Raw genomic sequence first — 19846 nt, 5'->3', positions numbered from 1 at the left:
CAACTTGAACATATTTAAACACTAGAATACACGTTCACACCCTGTTTTCATCCCCATTCTGTGCTTTGTGAACACACAACAAAAAAGACCATGTTAGCTGACTCCCCAAATCCTTGGCCATATTATTCTTTTCCTATCCTTCCTAATTGATGTCTAGCATGTGGGTCTCATCTCCTTTTTTTTTCTTTTCTTTTATAAACTCATTCTGTTTACCCCTCGAATGTTAGAATCCACATCTTCATGGAAGCCTGGACTAACAGAAGATCATTGAGGGTTAACAATGCTTTTTAAAATTTAAGTAGTCTTCGGTAATTGGCACAAAAGGTTGACTGAGTCAATTTTCAATGTATGATTTTGGTTCTCTGCCATAGGGCTGAACTTGCATATAATTGGAGAAGTTTTATTCTAAATCACCTGTAACATGAATACAAAACAAGAGGGAAACTCACGGATGACTCTGACATGGCCTTTTCTTTGGCAAAGTTCTTTCTTGAGAATATTGATTCTTCCAAAAAGGACTTTGTTAACAGAAATGACTTGCTAAGTATAATTCATCCTTTTCAGCTCCTTTTCTTTGTGATATAATTGAAGTCACTTTCTCTTCAGTCCTGCCACCTGGTCTGGGGCCCCCTAATATTATGTAGATTGGTCCTGGAATTAAAAACTAGATTCTTTTGCCAGAAAATCTAGAATGATAACTTTCCCTCTGTGCTTTCTTTAGATTTTGATTCGGGCTCTTAGTATTTCTCACAGGCAATACAAAAGTATGCTGTTGATTTTGACACTCTGGTTAAATAATGCTTTTCAATCCAAGCAGTAAATCAATAGGACCTTGCTGCATGGCCATTGTAATTGATCACCCATGCACCGAATCTTTGACGCTGTTCATAATTTCCTATCTTACTTTATATCATTCACTTTGGAAGTTAAAGGATGCTATCACTTTCACAAAATTCTCATTTTCTTTTGTGGACATCAGTGTGCTCATTAGAATCCAGTGGGGCCTGGAAAGGCCCAGCCCCTAGATGGGTTGCTGTTTGAGGAAAAAGTGATAGGAGTTGAGTCCTCAATTCAACTTCGCTTCCTTCAGGACTGTCTACAGCAAGAAAATCACATTTGGGGAATTGGGGCTTAACATAGCTGTTATGTATTTGGCTTAGCTATAGTGGAACTAGGTAGAAACCACTGACCACTTGTCTCTTCTTTAGATTATATGGGTTTGCATTTTCTTGAACCAATTTAACAAATGTATAACAAACTCAGAAGAGACTCTGAGCCAGAACCATCCAGTTTAACTGCTCTTAGATTCTGATAGAAAGTATAAGGTTGAAAAATGTTTGTTACTGTAGGCTGCTAAATCTTGAGATGATTTGTCATATGGCAACAGATAACTAATACATATGAATTAACAATTCTTTGTATCATATTGCCCCATTCAAATTGCTGATGTGCTTTCTGTTTCCTGACTGATACAAACATGAAAGTAAACAAAACAGAAATCTAAAACAGAATAATAATGTTTACTGGGGAAAATTTCCAAATTACCTCAAGTTAGAGTATTGATATTATTTATAATTCTAGAAGAAATAATGGCAAAATGAAGTTATCATTACCATGTATCAATGTGTTTATGTGTGATTTTGTGTTCTGTGTTGATATAATTTGGTAAGTAGATATTTCTGTACATTAAAATCTGTTTAAGTCACTTTAGGGAATTTTTCTTACAATCACAAAAAGCATTCAAAAAGACATTTAGGGAGGCTGGGATTGTGACTCAGTGGTAGAGCACTTGCCTAGCATGCGGGAGGCCCTGGGTTCGATCCTCAGTACCACATAAAAATAAATATGCAAAATAAAGGTATTGTGTACAACTAAAAAATATTAAAAAAATAAAATAAAGGTATTGTGTTCAGCTACAACTAAAAAAAAAGATACTTAGGGGATTCAAGAAGGTAGTTTAGAGGAAGACTGCTAGTTGCTTTGTGGCTCAAGATTCAAGCAGCAGGAATACTGTATTGGGTATATTAAATAAAGAATTAAAGAGTACCCTGAAGCTGAGCCAGTTATAGCAGAGGCAGCTATAGCAGCGCTGATTTACCACAGAGAGAGAGAGAGAGCATAGAAAGAAATACAGATGTGATATAGAAAAACCTGAGATCAGAAAAGAGGCCAGAACTTAGCTGCTTCAGAGGCTGCACTGTGCACTAGTGCTTGAACAGCGCTCTCTACTTCCCAGATGACCTGGGAGAGCTGAGGCAGAGCCATTTTGAGGTGGCCATTCTGCAGTGGCTGCTGTGGAGCTGGGAGATCACAGCAAATGCTGCCCAGCTGTTCCAGCAAGTGCCTGCTGTGTGATCTAGGGTGTACCTAGAAGAATGTGAGTGAAACAGACACAGAGAAGAATGTACCCAAGGGAATTCAAATCAGAAAGGTAAAGGGGAGCCCAACTGACCTCTCCTTTGAGTCTGGTGGCTCACATGACCAGCTGAAGTGGGTTGGGAATATGAACAGGTGGGAGTGAATACACTTGGGGACTAAGTCTGGCAAGGCTGGGTTCCTGGGCAGTGGAGTCTGTGAAGAATTGGCTTTCCTGCACCACTAGTAGAATTCTTGGGAGGCTTTTGAGCTCCAGACTCCCAACAAAGGTTGACAACTGCCAGGCCCTCACAATATATCTCTCTAATTTCTCCAGAGCAGACGCCACTCAACAGAGCCCTGAGGCCTGATTAGACCTAAGCCCCACCCGAGGGAACTTTCACAGAAACTCTCCAGCAGCTCTACCCTGGGAGTGCACCAATGTGGTCTGTGAGGACAAAATCCCAACTGACAGTGCATGCCACCCCATCCTACTTCATACTGGTGGACAGGGAAGCTGAGGATTATTTCAACCAGCTTCAGGCTCAGGTCACTGAAACTGGCAGTTAAGAGAGCAACCTAAAAAGAGAAAGGGGTTAATAACCCTCAGCCCTTGCTCTTATTCTTAGTACATAGCTCAAGAAGAAATGGAAAGAAGGACAGTTGGGTATAGATAATGACCACCCATTCTTGTTGACTATTTTCACCATCTTTGTGGAGACGATTTTGTCATTTTTCATTATGAACCTTTTTTTTTCCTTTGTGTGTGTGTGTTCTTGATGTGCTGATTTATTCAGGGACACATACACACACACACACACATACACACAAACACGTATATGTTACTTTTTTTCTTCATTTTTATAATTTTTAAGTGTACTTATTTTTCCTTACCTTATCTTTTTAGGGTTGGAGTTTTTTGGCTTGTATGTTTTTGTTTTGTTTTCATTTGTTTGTTTTCTTTGTTTCTCTTCTCTCTTTTCTTCTCCTGCTAACACCAAATTAGTTTGTTCTCACTTTCTCTCTCCCTGTACTTGTTTCTCCTAATTATTTCTTCCTTCCTTATAACCATCATCTGCTACATCTCTTCTGCATTCTCTGTTCACTTTTTGAAACTGTAAACTCTCCTACCTTCTTAGCACATTTTCTTTTCTCTTAACTAACTGCATTTTACCATATTTTAGAATTGATTTGTATAACTCTTGCCCCTATCTTTAATGCTGAAGAAATTATTACTGCTGTGGGCTGACGAAGTTGTTACTTGCTGTTTGCTTTAAAGCCAGATTTAGGTCATGGTTATTGTTTTTACTGTTGACAAGAGCTGACCTTGATCTTCCTATTTTTGTTTTTTTGGTTTTGGTGGTAACAGTCATAGTGGAAACTGGGTATTTATTTTAATGCCATATATTGTTTGCATTGATTGTTGTTATTGTTTGTTTTGCCCTATTTTGTGAGGTGTTGGGAACCTACAGGGATACTACAAGTTCACAGGTTAGCGATTCTGTTGTTGAACTAAACTTAACCAAAAGACAGCATACATTATCTCACACACAAATTAATGACCTTCGATCTTCAGCTATACTTTTCTTTTTTTTGGAGGGGGAGAGGTTTTAATTCATTTTTATAAAATCCGAGCTGGCTGACATTCAGGGTACAGCAGTAGCTCAGGGAAGAGTGGGATTATCTACTGGTCCCTGTCTCCCCACGTTGGGGAGAAGGAGGTTTCAAGCCAACAGCTGCAATTCCTCTCAGTTCCCAGTCAATGCTCAAGGCTCAAGCACGGGGGAGGGGTTGGGCATGGAGGAGAGGGAAGCTCCTGAGGCTCACACCTGCTTGGTTCTCCTTCTCCCCATTCCCTTCTCTTCCCAGCAGAGCCTAGCTACCTGGCTGGCCTGGGGCAGGGCAGAGGCCCAGGAGCAGTTGGAGGGAGGTGGACAGGAACAGAGCATCAAGGGGAAGGGGCCCTTGGCCCAAGGGGGGGGGGGCAGGGAACTGGCCCTCCCCACTAGAGCTCCCCCACTGAATTCACAGCACAAAACACCTCTAGTCCAACAACTCCACATGGAGGTATACTGAGTCCAGGGTCCAAAGGGGCAGGCAGGTGAGATGGGAAGGGTCAGTGAAGACAACAGCAGGCTCAGCAGGGAAGGCGGCAGAAGGTAGAAACTTCCTCCTACCCGTGGGAGGAGACAAATGGGGCGACTGATATTGCTGTTGGTGGTCATGGCATTCAGCTCCCACCTGATGTCATGGGGCAAACAGGACTGGTCCAGATTATACTGAATCACCGCGAGTTTGCACAGAGTCTTCAGACTAGGGCTAAAGTCCAAAATGTGTAAATCAGAGTGATCTATGAGGTCAAATTCATCTCCCAGGCCTTCTTTGGGAGAACGGCTGGTACCCCCAAAGAGGACAATCTTGTCACCAACCATGCAGCAGCACTGGCACCGGCGGGGACATGGCCCTTTCCCCTTCGGTTCAATTTTTTTCCAGGTAAAAGATACAGGGTTAAACTTTCAGAGATCATGGAAGTGCAGGTTCAGCCTTGCATTATAGCCACCAAAGATGTACAGCTCTCCATTGTAGCCAAAGGCTGAGTGGCTCCGGTGTCCCTCAGGCAGCACTGGAGGGGGTGGGCAGTCCATCCAGGCCTCTGTTCTGGTGTCAAAGACGCGAATACGGTTGCAGTAAATCTCATTGTTAGAATGGAACGGCCCAAAGCAGTCAGCACGGCCTCCAAAGACATACATGTGATTGCCCAGCATTGTGGCTGGGTGGAAGTCCCTCCAGCGTGCAGGATTGCCCTTTGTACAAACAAGGGTCCATGTCATGGTGCTGGTATCCAGCTTATGAATGTCATTGGAAAAGCAGTCTGCCAACTGCTCGTAGCCCCCCCCAAATATACATGATCTTGCCCAGGACACAAGCTGAATGTCCATCCCGGGCACTAAGAACCGTTCCTGACACTCGGGGTGTGGACCATTTGTGAGTATTGACATCAAAGGCATAGAGCACATTGCAGGCCCCAAAGGAAGACTGTGTCATCGATGAGAACAGTTGAGTGTCCATACCGCATAGGTACCACAGGAGCTTGCCCACAGATGGCAGGCCTCACTGGAGGCAGCTTTGTCCAACGCAAAGACACTGCATTGAAAATGTGCACATCTATCTAACACAGTGTCTCCTAGTCTTCACCAGAGCAGTAACCCCCGAGGGAGTACACCCGATGCCCAACAGCCACTGCAGCATGGTTCACCCTGCAGGGCCCACCCTCCAGATGCACTGTCCACCGTAACATTCCCTGGGTCACTGGTTACAGCAACATGCCCCATCCCCACTCCCCAGCACAGCCTGCTGCCTTTGCTACCTGCCAGGGCGGGGGGGGGGAGGGGGGGTTTCAGCTATACTTTAATACAAAGAATAGAGGAGACAAAACCCCAAAGTAATAATCAGCCTCCAAGTAGTGACAGATAAGGGAGGGACCCAGGTCCCACCTATCTATAGACATCCACTGCTAAGCAAACACAGATTAACACAGAGGCTGTGGATACCACATTTATAAGGAGGGTCTCAATCCAGATAACTCTAGGACAACACTTTGGCAAGCAAAGACTGTGCCCTAAAAAGAGTAGAAGAGAAATATCTCCCAACAGATACATAAAATGCAACACAAAAATACAAGAAGTATAAAAAACAAGGTAACATGACACCTTCTAAAGTTCATAATTTACCAGCAACTGACCCCAAAGATACTGAAGTGGATGAAATATCAGATAAGGAAATTAAAAAAAATCATTGTAAAAATGATCATTAAATTCCAAGAGAATACAGAAAAACAACGGAATGAATTAAGGAATTTTGTACAGGATACGAATGAGAAATTCGATAAAGACATAGAAATATTTAAAAAGAACCAAACAGAAAACTTGGAAATGAAAGATATAATAAATCAAATAAAATGTTCAGTTTGAAGTCTCTAATAGAGTAGACCATGCTGAAGACAGAATCTCAGAACTGGAATGCAAAGTGGCCAGCCTTGAACATTCAGACAGCATTTAAAAAAAGAAAATAAGTAACTATGATCAGAATATACAAGAACTATGGGACAACATTAAAAGAACAAATTTAAGAATCATTAGAATTTAGGAGGGTTGTGAGATGATGGCTAAGGAAATTGATAATATCTTTAGGGAAAAAATAAAAGAGAAAATTTCCAAAACTCTAGAATGAGATGAACACCCAGATAAAGGAGGCATTCAGAACCCCAAATAGACAGGAACTGAAATTAATAAACATCTGTCTGTAATAATATTGATGTAAATAGTCTCAACTCTTCGATTAAAAGACATAGGTTGGTAGAGTGGATTCAAAAACAAGACCCAACTATGTATTGTTTGCAAGAAATGCAGCTTAATGGCAAAGACAGACACAGGCTAAAAGTGAAAGAATGAAAATTGTTATACCATGTGAATGAAACCTAAAAAGAATCTGAGAAGCTGCTCTTATATTTGACAAAGCAGAAATAAAAAAATTAATCAGAAGAGATAAAGAGGGTCACTTCATACTGTTAAAGGGAACAATACAACAACAAGAAGATATAACAATAATAAATATTTATGCCCAAACCTGGGTGTGGCTACTTATATAAAATGGACACTAGTCAAATTGAAGCCTCAGATAGACCCCAGTGTAATAATACTGGGTGACTTCAACACTCTTCTCTCACCATTAGACAGATCGTCCAGATATAAATTCGATAAAGACTCTTTGCATCTAAAAAATATTACAAAAAAATACTTAATTGACATCTATAGAACATTTCATCCAATGACAGCTGAATACATTTTCTTCCAAACAGCTCACGGAAACTTCTCCAAAATAAGCCATATTTTAGGTCACAAAGAAACTCCAATCATACAAAATATTGATATAATTCCTTGCATCTTATCAGATCATAATGGTATAAAATTAGAAATCAACATGACAAAACCCTACAGAAACTTATATCAACACATGAAGATTGAGCAATACACTTGTATTTTGGAGGAGGTACCAGGGATTGAGCTCAGGGGCACTTAACCACTGAGCCACATCTTCAGCCCTATTTTGTATTTTATTTAAGGACAGGGTCTCATTGAGTTGCTTAACACCTTGCTTTTGCTGAGGCTGGCTTTGAACTCGCAATCCTTCTGTCTCAGCCTCCAGAGCCACTGGGATTACAGCTTGTGCCACTGCACCTGGCTTAGGAATTTATTTGATAGATAAACTTTCAGAATGATATACAAGGTTATTCTGTGTAGAACGGCTTATACTAGTAAAACAAAAATAAACAAAAAACCCAAACCCCAAATAGATGGCATTGTCTTAGGAGTCATAAGTGTTATCCCTAAAATGTTTACATTTACTGCCCTTACACTGTTTTTCCTGTCTCCCTATGGTTGTGTAGGGCCATGTGATGAGTTGTGAACAGAAATGATATGTATCACTACATGGCCAGGGCCCTTGAATTGCCAGGTGGGGCTTCTAGAGCTTTTTTTGTTCACCACAGTAAGATGGGGACTGCTTCATCAGCCTGGGTCAGGTAGGAAATAATATGGAACAGGACACCTGGCCAAATGTAAACTGGCTTGTAGCATGAATATAAAACTATCTTCTGTTTTCAGAAGCTATGAAGATTTTGACTCCACAGTGAAGCCCCATAACTCTTTTAGAATTTATTATTTTACTTGGGATTTTTATATCAACATTTAGTTGTGATTTTTCAGATTGAGATTCGTATTACCTGATTATGCAAAAAAGGAAGAAAATTTTCTTCTTATATCCTCATTTAATTTGAACAACATCAGAATAATATGCTCCTTAACTTAAAGAACGCATAACTTTATGAACTCAAGGTGGCAGCTGTCTGACGCCTGTTTTCAGGGATTATGGTAGAAAGTTAGAAATACATCTTTGATTGGATGGATTTTCCAGATACCCTTTAAAACAGTTCATAATTAGGTTACTAATTACTTAAGCTTTAGATAAAATCTGAATCTTAGAAGATTTGCCAGCTATCAAATCATCAAATCCTAAACTGAGCTAAATCTAGACGTTTTAAGAATGTAGAACAAAGTGTATTAATTTGTGTTCTTTGTTATTTAAAGTCACCTAAATCGAATAATTATTTCCATAATGTACTAAAAATATCCATGGTTGATTTACATGCAGGTCTCTCAATGATCTACTTTAGTCTTGTGACACCAACTGACAGACATGGACTGCAGGTAGTCAACCCATCTTAACAAATGTATTGAGATGTCTGACATACACAATACAAAGTGAAACTTAATATGCAGGATTTTTCTTTTTTTTTTATGTCTGAAGAAATGTTATTTCTAAATGCTTAAGTTTAGAGCTCTCCTTTTCATAGTGTAAACCATCATGCTGTATATGGCATGAATGTTTCCCACTTAGTTTTTCTCATTTTTATGTATATTAACCATTATCCCCAAAATGGTCATTTACCAGTCCTGTCCCTTCTCCCATTTCATTGAATATGAGGCTTATTGTTTTTTCCAGATTTGAAATGTTCATCATGTTTAACTTAGTTTTGTGTCACTTTCTCCAAATCATTTTTATTTTGGTTTGTATTTTTGTATACACTCACTCCTAAGTGGCATTATTTTCATGAAAATGTTGTTTGATTGAAAATCTCAATGATTGAAATTTTGTTCTTCAGGCAATTTCTGCTCTAAGTTTTCAATGGCACCATAGATCCACTGTCTTCAGTAATCATTAAACTGATCCTTTTCTATCCCTTAGAATGTTCACTAGGGTGTGAGGATAACACTGGATTCTTACATGGGAAGGTAAAATTCCAGTTGCATTATACATGGTACATAAAGCAGGGCATCAATACCCCTCTGGATCCTCCCTGTTTTCTTTGATTAAAAGCCATTTTTAAATGAAATTAGTGTTTACAATTCTTGATGAAATAAAAACAGAACTTCAAAAATTGTAACAAAAACAAAAACAAATCAAACCTATGTAACAGGATTTAAATCAAATGTGCATTTAGAAATTGTTATTCATTTCCAGGAAAATAAATTCTTCTTAAAATACTGTTGTCTTTATTTATGCCTTATTATCTTGTTTCTAGTTGAATTACTAAGTAGTATAAATTTCCATGCAGTAAATTTTTTTTTGGACAGGAGTAAAAAAAATGGTATCTTAGCAATTTGGGTAAATAGTTTTATATAATAGATAATTAGATAATTGTATCTTAATTTTTGCTTTGTAAAAATGAAAATATGTAAACAGTAAGGATTCTCTTACCTATTTCTGCATTTTCTAATCCACTAGCATTTCATTTACCTCTTGTCATTTCTTGACAGTTCTTTTTTTTTTTTTTTTTTTTTTTGGTCACCTCTAGGGGGCAACTCAACCTAAATTATACTTTGGTTAAATGATCAAGCGGTCAGACAATTGTACTAGAAATATTATGCCAAATGACATTATAAATAGTTTAAATGATTATTGTTGAATGCAAATTTGGTGGAATTTATTTGTGTTCATGGTACCAACCTGAATGCAGTCATTGCTGGTGATTTCTGGCTTATAAGGTCTGTGGAGGTATTATTATTTTTTTTTCTATTTTTTTTTTTTACTGGTTGTTCAAAACATTACAAAGCTCTTGACATATCATATTTCATACATTAGATTCAAGTGGGTTATGAACTCCCATTTTTACCCCAAATACAGATTGCAGAATCACATCGGTTACACATCCACATTTTTACATAATGCCCTATTAGTAACTGTTGTATTAAATTGAGATGTTTGTGCAGAGGCAGAAAAGATGAAGAGGGCACAGATGGATCTTTTATAATTATGCATTTTGTATTTCTCCATTTGCTTTCAGGTCACTGCTGGGTGTTTTGGAAAATGCAGAAGCAAAATTCAGATGTATGCCTGCTTCAGTGGACAAGGCTTGTTCTTTTCTTTTTTAATAGTAATTATTCTAATTGGTATGAGATGGTAACTTGTAGTTTTCATTTGCAAATCCCTAATGATTAGTGATGGCAAAAATCTTTCTATGTGCTTATTGGGTGTTTGTGTAACTTTCTTGGAGAAGTGCCCATTTAAGTCCTTTGACCATTTTTGAATGATTTTTTTTCTTTTTTGTTGTTGTTATTGAGTTCTAGGGGTTCTCTGAATATTCTGGGTATTAATATTATGAATATTAATCTCTTTTGAGATATATGATTTGCAAATATTTCCTCCCGTTCTAAGGGTTGCCTTTTTATCTTCATTGATAGTATCTTTTGATGTACAAATTTAAAAATTTCCAAGAGGTTCAACTTGACTATTTTTTCTTTTGTTGTCCATGCCATTATTGTCATATCCAACAACTCATTGCAAAATCTAGTATCCTAAAGCACTTTGCCTATGTTTTCTTCAAAGAATTGTATAGTTTTAAGTCTTACGGTTGGGTCTTTGTTCTGTTTTGAGTTAACTTTTGTTAAGTGGTGTAAAGGTCTAATTTCACTCATTTGCATGTGGATATTCAGTTTTCTTTTTTTAATATTTATTTTTCAGTTTTAGGTGGACCCAATATCTTTTTTTTATTTTTTATGTGGTGCTGAGGATCGAACCCAGCACCCCACGCACGCCAGGCAAGCATGTTACCACTTCAGCCACATCCCCAGCCCCTGGATATTCAGTTTTCCAGTGCAATTTGTTTTGTTTGTTTGTTTGTTTGTTTTAAAGATTGCAGGTTCAAAGCCAGCCTCAGCAACTTATAGCAAATTAGTGAGGCCTTAAGCAACTTAGTGAGACTCTGTATCAAAAATAAAAAGGACTGAGAATGTGGCTTAGTGGTTGAGTGCCCCTGGATTCAATTCCTGGTACCAAAAAGAAAAAAAAAGGAGAAAAAAAACTATGGTTATAAGCCAGATGTGGTGGTGCTACACACCTGTAATCCTAGCAACTCAGGAGTTGGCACCCCTCCCCCCCCCCAAAAAAAATAACTTGATCACCTATGTGGGAGTTTATTTCTGTTCTATTTGGCTGGTCTGTATGTCTGACTTTATGTTAGTAACATACTATTTTGATTACTGTAGCTTTGTAGTAAGTTTTAAAATTAAGAAGCACGAGTCTTCAAACATTGTTCTTCTTTATGATTTTTTTAAAAAAATTCATAGCCCCTTGAGATTTCATGTAAATTTTAGTGTGTGTGTGTGTGTGTGTGTGTGTGTGTGTGTGTGTTTCAGTGCTGGGGAGGAACTTTGGGTCTCATGCATGCCAGGCAAATACCCTACCACTGAGCCACATCCCCAGCCCTAGGATGGGTCTTCCTATTCTGCAAAAAACATCAAATTTTGATATGGATTGCATTAAATATGTAAAGCAAAAAAGGGACATTACAAATGAGGCAACATGATATCTGATCTCAAGACAGATATCATAAAAGGAGTATAGTAACCAAGACAGACACATAGACCAATGGAATGGGTTAGAGATCCCAGAAATAAACCTGTGCATCTGTAGCCAACTGATTCTTGACAAAGGTGCCAAAAATACATCAGAGAAAGGACAGCCTGTTCAGCACATGGTGCTGGGGAAACTGGATATCAATATACACAAATATGAAATGTCTCTTACCCTACACACACACACAAAAAAAAAAAAACTCTCAAAATATATCAAAGACCTAATTGTAAGATCTAAAACTATGATATTATTAGGCAAAAATATAGGAAAAGTACTTCAAGACATTGGTATATGTAACAATGATTATTTAGATAAGACCACAAAAGTGCAGGAAACAAAAGCAAAACCAAAATGGAAACAACAGAATGAAGAGACAACCTATAGAATGGGAGAATATGTTCACAAACTATTCATCTAACAAAGTATTAATACCCAAGATATATGAGAAAATAAAAAAAACTCATCAAGCCTCCCCTGAAAAAATCCAATTCATAATGACCTGAATAGAATCTTCTTAAAAGAAGAAATACAAATAACCAATAAGTATATGAAAAGTGTTCCACATGACGAACTATCAGGAAAATGCAAATCAAAACACAATGAAATATCGTTACACCTTAGTCAGAATGGCTATTATTAAAGAAACAACAAGTGCAGTAGATTAGACAATGAGGAATGGAGGGAAGGGAGTTGGAATAATCAAAGACAAGACAGTGGAGTAAGCCTGACATAGTTTTCCTATGTACATATGCAAAAACAAACACAATGCATTCCACCACCATGTACATCCATAAAAATGGGACTCTAACTAGAATAGGATATATATATAATCCTGTGTGTCCTGTAATATTTTTTGATTTAAGTGTATTTTGTCTCTTGTATAGTGCATTTAGTTGGATAATGTTTTAAAATTCATTCTCCTGATCTCTATATTTTGATTGGAGAGTCTAACCCATTGACATTTAAAGTAATCACTTATAAGGAGGGCTTTACTTCTGTCACGTTGCTATTTGTTTTCTGTATGTCCTTCATTTCTTGCCTCATCTTTTTCTTTTGTGTTTGGTTGATTTTTGTAGTAAAATATTAAAATTTCTTTCTCATTTCCTTTTGTGTATATTTTTTGGCTATTTCCTTTGTGGTTACCATGAAGATTACATCTAGCATCCTAACATTAAAATACTCTAATTTGAATGCAAAAAGTCTGCTCCTTTTAATAGCTCCATCCCCATGTCTCTCGGTTGTTGGTGTACAAAATTACTTCTTTACATACTGTGTCTAAAAACATAAACTGTAATTTTAAAAAACATATCAGTCTCTTCAATTATACAGGAAAAATATGTGGAATTAAAAGGATAGGAAAGGCACAGAATACAACAGACTCCAGAATGGCAATATGTAAATCAATGGTTGTGCAACTGAAGTGATTCTGCAATCTGTATATGGGGTAAAAATGGGAGCTCATATCCCACTTGAATCAAAGTGTGAAATATGATATATCAAGAACTATGTAATGTTTTGAACAACCTACAATAAAAATTAATTAAAAAAAAAGCCAAAGTTATAATAGCACTAGTTTGTAGACTAATATATATTTTTAAAGTATTTGTTTTAAAAATTATGTAGGAAAAAAGTGGAGTTGTATGCCATTTTTACAATAATAATAGATTTTATAGTTGCTCATGTATTTACCTTTATTTCTTCTTATGGTTTTAACAGCTTTATTTCGTCTTATTGCTTTGAGTAATTGTTAAGTGTCTTTTTATTTCAACCCGTAGGACTCACTTGAGCCATTCCTTGAAGTGCAAGACTGGTGGTACTGAACTCCCTCAGTTTTTATTAGTCTTTTTAATCTCCATTTAAAAAGGCTAGTTCTGTTAGATATAAGATTCTTGCTTGACGCCTTTTTCTATTACCACTTAAAATATATCAGCTCACTCTCTTCTGGACTGCCAAAGTTTAGGATCCCTAGTATACAGTCACTTTTTCTGGCTGCTTTGAAATTTCTTTTGTCTTTTGAAAGTATGATCATGATGTGTCTCGGTATGGATCTCTGAGTTCATCCTACTTGGATTGTGCTCTTGTCTTTTATTACATTTGGCAAGTTTTCAGCCAGTGTTTCTTCAAATATTCTTTCTGTTCCTTTCTTTCTTCTCTGCTGGGAGAATGTGTGCAATGGTCTGCATAAGGTGTCTCAGAACTTCCTTAGGCCCAGTTCACTTTTCATAGATATTTTTTACCTTCTGTTTCTCATATCCCATAATTTCCACTGTTTCGCTTTTTTACTGATTCTTTTTCTTCTTCCTGCTCAAATTTGCCTTGAATTTTTATTTTAGTTATTGCACTATTTAGTAGTTTACTTTTGTTTCCTTTTTGGGTTTTCTACCTTCTTATTGATATTCTCATTTTGTTCATGCATTGTTTTTCTTGACTTTTGCTGCATCTTGCTTTAGTTCTTTGAGCATTTTAAGTTAGTTTCAGTCTTTGTCTAGTAGATCGCCATCAGTTTTTTTTTTTTTTTTCCAGGAACAGTTTCTGTTGTTTCATTATTTTCCCCTTTACTTTCCTGTTTCTTAGAATGCCTTGTGATTATTTTGTTATTGTTGAAAATTGGACATTTGAATTGAAAAATGTGTTGAAGTCTGGAAATCAGATTTTCCCCTTCTCTGTTCTTTTGACTATGTAGGTTCTCTCTATATAGAAGATCAGCTTGAGGTATAAATTCAAAGTTTTTTAAAGTCTTTTCTGAGTTTTTCCTTGGGAATGTGTAGTGACTTTCTAATTTCTGCAGTATATATGGATGCTTTCAAATATCCTGGCTTTCAATGTCTGGCTCTCAAAAGGTGAAAAGGGAAAAATGAAGGAAGAAAAAGGATGTTGATAACAATAGGGATAGGTAAAACAACAATGGGCTCTCACACCTTTGTCTGCACCATCAGCAGGAGCAATGAGTTGGTAGCACACAGATCCCTGATATTTAGAGGTCAGAATCCTTCCTGACTCAATCTGCTTGCGAGCTCTTCTAGGAATACCAACCTAGCTTCCTGCTATAGAGTTGAGGTTGGAGGACAAGTAGCTCCTGCTATGGTAAGAGCTGAAATCAACTAAAATTAATTTCAATTTACCATCGAAGTCCTCCCTAGAAGTTGAAAGCCTTTAATACATTTCAGAATCCCAAAATAGGTACAGAGATAGGTTCTGAGAGCTCAGTTGTTATCTAGGTAGGGAGACAGGTTTCTGGTATTTCCTACTCTACCATCTTCCCAGAATCCTCTTGCCACACATAACTTTGATGTTTACATGTTGCTCTATTTCATGTTTTATCATAATTCATTTATCTGGTAACCTTTTTCGTAATGATAGATATTTAGGTGTTTTCAATCTTGTGCCCTTCCTAAAACTATTGCAATAAATTTTCTTGTATATGTGTTAATGCATACATGTGCAAGTATTTTTGGAAAATCCATTTCTAGAAAAACTGTAGGATGTCAGGGTATGCAAGTTTGAAATTTTGATAGCAATGTCAAAATGTTTGCTGTAGATCCCAATTTGCATTCTGTCATAGTTGGTTCAGGCTCTTACAAAAGGAAGTCATAGACTGGGTGACTTACCCAACAATAATTTCTCATAGCTCTGGACACTGGGAAATCAGAGATCAGGGTGCTGGCATAATCTGGCTCTTGGTGAGGGTTCTCTTCCTGGTTATGTCTGTGGGGAGGGGTGGGGGAGGTCCTATGTCTGTCTCTCTCTCTCTCTCTCTCTCTCTCTCTCTCTCTCTCTCTCTCTCTCTCTCTCCCTTCTCTCCCTATAAGAAAATTAATCCCAACATGAAGGCCCTATTCTCATAACATAATCGAAGTCCAATGAACTCTCCAAAACTCCACTTCCAAATACCATTGCTCTGGGTGTTAGAATTTCAAGATGCAAATTTTGAGAGGACAAAAACATTCAGATCAAAGCATATTCTACCAACCAACCACACCAACCATAGTGAAGAGTACTCATTTCCTTTTTTTTTTTTTTTTTTTGGTACCACAAATTGAACTCAGGGGCATGTAACCATTGAGTCACACCCCCAGCCCTATTTTGTAGTTTATTTAGAGACAGAATCTCACTGAATTGCTAAGTGCTTCGCCATTGCTGAGTCTGGCTTTAAACTCACAATCCTCCTATCTCAGCCTCCCGAGCCATTGGGATTACAAGCATGTACCATTGCACCTGGTTCCTTGTTTCTTTTATACAGAAAAACAGTGTTATTATGCTTTTTGCTCATTGACAATATTATGGATGAAAAATTGTATCTAATTGTACTTTTAATTAAAATTTCTTTAGTTGGTTCAGGTATATATATGTATATAATAAAACATCAAGCCTCTTTTCAGGTTTTAGGAAATCTTTTTTTCTTTGACTGTAAGCTGTTCATGTCCTTTCTGTTTTTCTTTAAAACTATTAGTCTGCCCATTATTGATTCATAGAATCATAGATTCATGTAGTTTTTTTTTTCATAAAATATGTTGCAAAGGGCTGGGGATATAGCTCAGTTGGTAGAGTGATTGCCTTGCATGCACAGGGCCCTGGGTTCAATCCCCAGCACCACACACACACCATATATATATATATATATATGTATATATATACATATATATATATATCTGTATATATATGTATATATATAATATTTCTCCCTTATATTTTCTTTTAATTCCTCTATGATATTTCATCTTTATCTTTAGTCTTTAGTTTATTTTTTCTATAAGAGATTTATATTTTTATACATGGCTATCTAAGATATTCTATAGTAAACTAAACAAACATCTGTATGATGAGTTGGGTGTTATCAGAATCAACAGTTGGACCCTCAAATGATAAATAGTAAATTTATCTTGAATTTATTCAACACCTCAAATTATTTTTTTATTCTTGAACTTACTAAGAATTTTCAGGGCAAATTGTAAGTTTCACATATAAAGGAAATGTTCAAAACCAATGTCTCAAATTTGGCATGCATGATTTTATTTTCAAAACAGTAAAAACTGTTTTAAAATCAATTTTATTTAAATATTCAAACAAAAGTTAAGCATGGAATTAATTTTGAGGAGCACAGTATATGCATTGGAACAAAGACAACTGGAAACCATTTGGAGATTTATTCTATATAAAGAACTTAAATCTTGCAGTCAGAGATGAGTTTTTCATTGTCTTATTGCTCTCCTTTCCTTCACTGAAAATATATGTTATGGGTGCTTAATTCTTGCCTTCTGAAGAAAATGACTTCAGACTGTAGACAAAATTTAAATGAATCTGAGTGTTATTTTGCTAGGTTGCTGGAGAGATGTCTTTCCATGTGACGAGGAAGGACAGATGCAGGAAGAAGAGCAGAGTACCAGAAGAGGGTGCAGAGCTAGCAGGTGAAATGAAGGGGAAATAGTAGCTCTACTTCAAAGCTTCTAGGAGCACTTCAGATCTCTAGACCCAGGAGACTCCTAAGCCAGTAGTATGAAGATGAAGCTAAACTGCTTGAAAAGGATGGGGAGCTAACTGTTGCCAGTTTTGAGAAAAGATTTGTGTGTTAAGAAGAAATGGAGCCAGTGAAACAACAAAACAAAAGTAATATTTTGCAGTACATGTTTGGGGAAAGACAAAGAGATGAAGGTCTTGGGACTGTATTCTTACCATGTGAGTGTGTATGGAAATGTCTCACTTGGTGTCCTGTTAAAGTTTGCTTGACTCTGGGATGGGATTTTATCATGGGCAGAATCAGTGTTGTAACATGTACACTGAGGAGTGTATTGGAAAATTCTCCTGCTATGAATTTCTTTTAGAAAACTGATCTGTGTCAATGAATTTTACTCTTTCATTCCCTGAGGACACTCTTAACATTTTGCATCTCCATGGTCACAGCTAAATTGAGTTGGTGGTAAGCTATTACTCTTGCACGCCTGATTCTAAAGCATCATCCAGTTAAGGATATCTTTGTTAGGTAATATCTCAAGATGATTGCAAACAAGCCCCAGGGGATGATATTTATGTCTGCTAAAGGGATTTCATGCTAACAACAACATTCAGAATCTCCTTTTTAAGACTGCATTAGATAAGAGAAATTGGTCTCTGCTGGTTATTTTGGCTATTAAAACAACAACAACAACAACAACAACAACAACAACAACAAAACAAAACCCAAATTCCTTAACGTATCAGAATTGCTGTAAAGTCAATATTTTGACCGTTAAACTAGTGAGTTAAGCTGCCAAGCCACTAATGTTCACCACAATATTCTGCTTTCCTTTTTTGAAAGAAAGGGTAATAAAGAAGTAGGGAAAATTTATGTAGATCTTTGGAATGAATCGTTCACACCCACATATAATACAATGCAATTACAACCATCTAAAGAAAAAACTTACCTCTTATCTGTTCTAGTTTTAGCTCTGATACATTTCAGAACTTTTGTGATAGCACATGGAAAATAACATGCACATTTGAAAGTCTGATTTTTGACTTGTATCTTTGCTACAGCAAAATTATATTTTCCAGTAGCTTTGGAAGAAAATATTATTCATAATTAAATATAAAGGAAATACTTATTTTCTTTTCCTTTCTATCACTTGTAGAGGGGAGGGAGGAATGATAAGTAGGAGTAAAATACATGGAGGGTGATGGACACTGGTGGTTGCTTACCAGGTACCTTCTGCTTTGATAAAAAAAAAGAATCTCTTTTTTTCCCTCTAAGTGGCAATGTAACAGTCTGCTGGTAGGTAGAATAACACACCTCCCCTCAACCAAGACAGCCTCATCCTGGGAAGCTGTTAAATATATTACCTAACACCTCAGAAGGACTTTGCAGATGTGCTTAAGTTAAGGATTTTGAGATGGGTAGATTACCATGGAGTATGTGGGTGAGTCCCGTGTAAGGACTTTGTAAGGGAGAAAGGAGGAGAATCAGAGAATGAGATCTGATGATAGAAGCAGAGGTTGAAGGGATAAGAAAAATGGTTCATAAACCAAGAAATGCAGAAAACCCCTAGAAGCTGAAAAATTCAGTGACATTCTCTCCTGAAACTTTTTGAGAAGGAATTTATTCCTTCTACTGCCTTGTCTGTAATTCTGTTAGACCTATTTTTGACTTCTGAACTGTGAGACATTAAGTTCGTGTTGTTTTAATTCACTGTTTCTGATAATTTTCTACAGCAGCAACACAGTCTTAAAAGATAAATCACAATTTGTCTAAAGCAATTGTGGAAATTTCAGACCTTTGCCAAGTTTTTCTTGTAGCCATTTGTTGCAGTGTGATTTGGCATAAAGGAAAATCAACTCGGGATTGCTGGGAATTTTTTTCCCCCTAATCTATCCATCTTTGACTCTAATTTGGGATATTGATATTAGGTCGTGACCCCTGGACCTGCAAGCAGTCCTCTTGTGACTGTGAGTTGACAAACTCTAAAAGTCTAAAAGCATTAAGTTCAACACATTGAGGTTCCCAGAGTGAAAGTTCCTTGATGATGCTTTTGAACCACTGAGTCAAGTCTGTAACTACTCCAGACTACCACAAGTGAAATGATTAACTATGTTACTGCTTACGCTAATGTTATATTTGGAATCCAACTTAACTTACATTTGGTATGTGTGATGTGATGGAGTAATAAAGAATGAAAAATTGACTCAATCTTTTCAAGAAGACTCTTCAGATTTATCTTATTCTCTACTCTGAGAAGACTGATTTTACCATTAGACTGCTGAAAGGCACAAAGTCTACTGAAAGAGTACTTACTTTACTAACAATTCTAATTAAAGTACACTACCCCCCCTGAAATTTGGTGAAAAATATGAACTATAAATTGTTGGCTTTATTTACAAAGTAACAAATAATGAACTGAATAGGCAAACTCATCTTAATGTCAAAAGAAAAACCTGAATGACATTCCACTAATTAGAGATTTAAGCAACTAATGAGTACACAAAGTAATAATGGAATATTATAATGTGGAACATTTAATATAATTCAAGCAAATTAGGGGTAAGACAT

The 19846-nt window shown here is 36.9% G+C and overlaps 1 pseudogene; it reads right to left on the bottom strand.

Annotated features, from left to right (window-relative positions):
• Positions 1-2157: 2157 nt before the first annotated feature.
• LOC143401901 (kelch domain-containing protein 3 pseudogene) lies at positions 2158-5653 on the bottom strand (annotated as a pseudogene).
• Positions 5654-19846: the final 14193 nt, after the last annotated feature.

Source organism: Callospermophilus lateralis, chromosome 6 (genome assembly GCF_048772815.1).
Source record: "Callospermophilus lateralis isolate mCalLat2 chromosome 6, mCalLat2.hap1, whole genome shotgun sequence".
NCBI classification, from domain to species: Eukaryota; Metazoa; Chordata; class Mammalia; order Rodentia; family Sciuridae; genus Callospermophilus; species Callospermophilus lateralis.
This window is presented reverse-complemented; position numbering and strand designations above follow the sequence as displayed.